Source organism: Aureococcus anophagefferens (genome assembly GCF_000186865.1).
Source record: "Aureococcus anophagefferens unplaced genomic scaffold AURANscaffold_44, whole genome shotgun sequence".
In the NCBI taxonomy this organism is placed as follows: Eukaryota; class Pelagophyceae; order Pelagomonadales; family Pelagomonadaceae; genus Aureococcus; species Aureococcus anophagefferens.
This window is the reverse complement of record NW_008705599.1, coordinates 271,159-273,638: the sequence shown is the minus strand read 5'-3', so window position 1 is coordinate 273,638 and position 2,480 is coordinate 271,159.

Genomic DNA, 2,480 nt, shown 5'->3' with positions numbered 1-2,480 from the left:
AGGAACGGGCCGCGCTCCTCAAGAAGCGGGCCGCCGAGGGCGTGCCCCCCTTCGACGCGGCGGACGTCGTGCTCCCGCGCGACTTCACGGCCTGCGCGCTCCTCGCGCACGTCGGCCTGCGGACGTGCGCGGCGCCGCCGCGGTTCCGGCTGTCGACGCTTTTAGACGGCGACGACGGCCTCCACGCGGACACGATCCTGAGCCTCCAGCGCGCGGCGGTCCACGAGCTCTTCGATCGGAAGCGCAAGTCCGACGCGCTGCTCTGCAGCTACGACGCCTTCGAGTGGTCCGCGCGCGATTCCACGAAGGAGCAGCAAGGCGGCCGCCGGACCGTCCGAACGCTGCCGGGCACGCTCGTCAAGGTCACGCAGAAGGCGAAGCAGTCGCAGTGGAAGTGCCTCACGCCGGGCTTCACCGTCGCCGCGCGGGGCAAGGACGAGCCGACGTCCGTGACGCACGTGCAGACGCGGCTCGACGTATTCGCGAAGAACCCGGCGAGCCCGTCGCACAGCAAGCCCCAGTGGAAGGGCCCCGTGATCCGCCTCGCGGGCGCGCTCCCCATCCGCGCGCGCACGGTGACGTCCCACGGCGCCGCGGAACTGCTGGGCAAGCCGCGGGCGCCCCTCGCGGCGAAGGCGATCAAGGCGCTCGGCTGGTTCGCGACGTCCGAGGACGACGCGCGCCTCCGCCGCGCGGCGGCGCTGCTGGGGGACCCGGCCTACGCCAAGGGCGTCATCCGCGAGCAGATCGCCGACACGGAGCGGTGCAAGACCTCCTACAGCGGCTTCTCCTGCAAGGACTCCAAGGCCAAGTTCCTGCGCGCGTACCTGCGGGACACCAAGGCCCGCGCGAACGCGACGGACGCCTAAGTCATCGCATGCCCAGGGAGCTCCGGACGCCTAAGTCGTCGCATGGGGAGCTCCGGACGGCCGAATTCATCGCATGGTTAGCTCCTGGCGTTCCTCGAGCCAGGAGGCCCGCCGCCCCTCGCAGGACGCGGGCGCCGGCGCGGCCGCGCCGTCGACGAGGAGCTCGAAGCCGCGCTGCTGCGCGACGGCCTTGGCCGTCGCGTGCGCCGCGTCGGGCTCGTCGCGGACGGCGAGGACGACGGCGGCGAAGTCCGGGATCATGGCCTCGACGACCTCGCGCACGGCCTTGGTGTTCGTCGGGAGGCCCGGGCCCGACTGGATCTCGCTCAGGTGCACGCCGAGCTTCTCGTCGATCATAAAGTCCGCGCCGAAGAGCACGAACGCGTCGGGCCCCTGGGGCCGGAGCACCCTGGCGTAGGGCTTCCAGATCTCCTGGATGGCCCGGCGGATCTCGCACTTGACGTGGCCCGCGGCGTCGGCGGGCCAGGCCGGGAAGTCGGGCGCGCGCCGCGCGAGCAGGGCCCAGAGCGCGGACATGGCCTGGCGGCTCCGCTCGTCGTGCGACGAGTGGCCGCCCTTCTGCTGCGCGGCGTTCGTCAGGTCCGCGGACTTGTCGCGGGGCCCGTCCGCCGTGAAGTTGGACAGGGACACGCGGAGCGTGCCGTCGTAGTAGTACACGAGCGGCGGAGCGAACGACGCGACGACCCAGTAGACGCGCAGGTCGAACTTGTGGCCGTCGAGGAGGAGCAGGTCCGACACGTAGCGCTGCGCGAGCTTCGTCCGGTGGTCCGGCAGCAGGCCGCCCGCGGCGTCGAGCGCGTCCGCGCCCGCGTCGAGGATCTCGATGCCGTTGCCGCCGTCGACGACGGGGTCCTTGAGGAGCCACCGCGGCTTCTCGCCGGCGGCCCGCGGCGCCTCGCGGGTCGCCAGGTCGACGAAGGTCGCCCGCGCTTTCGCGTCCTTGAGGTCGTAGGTCTCGGGCGTCCACGCGGCCGCGGGCGTGCCCTCGAGGTGGTGGTGGAGGTCCGCCTTGGACCCGATGTGCTTCTCCGCTCGCACGTGGTTCACGAGCTGCCAGGGCTTCACGCGGTCCCAGTCGATCAACGTCTTCTTCTGGTACCAGAGCAGCTCCGCGTCCTGCCAGCGCTCCGCGCGCCGCCAGCCGAGGCCGAGGAGCGTCGCCGCCATGCGCCCGTTCGACGGCTGCGCGAAGAACGTCCGCTGCGCGTGCCTGGGCACGTCGCGCGTGGCGCGCTTCCGCTTCGACGGCAGCAGGGCCGCGGCCTCGGGCGCGTGCGCGACGCGCGGCGCGCTCGGCGCGCGTGCGGCCGGTGCTACGGGTGCGCTCCGCAGCAGGCGCCAGGTGATCGTCAGCGACGCCGCGGCGACGCAGGCGACGAGCGCGCGCAGGCGGCTTCGTTTTCGTGCCATCGCTGCTGCCGGTGCAGGTGTACTTTCGCGATCTCGCGACCGTGCGCGAGCAACGCCGCGGCGCCGAGGGGGACGCAGCATCTGTCCGGACAAGACCAAGCTCGTTGCCGTGCACGCGCCCTTCAACACACGAGGATGCATACATGCCCGACGTCTGTTATCGCCGCCCGACCCCTGGTC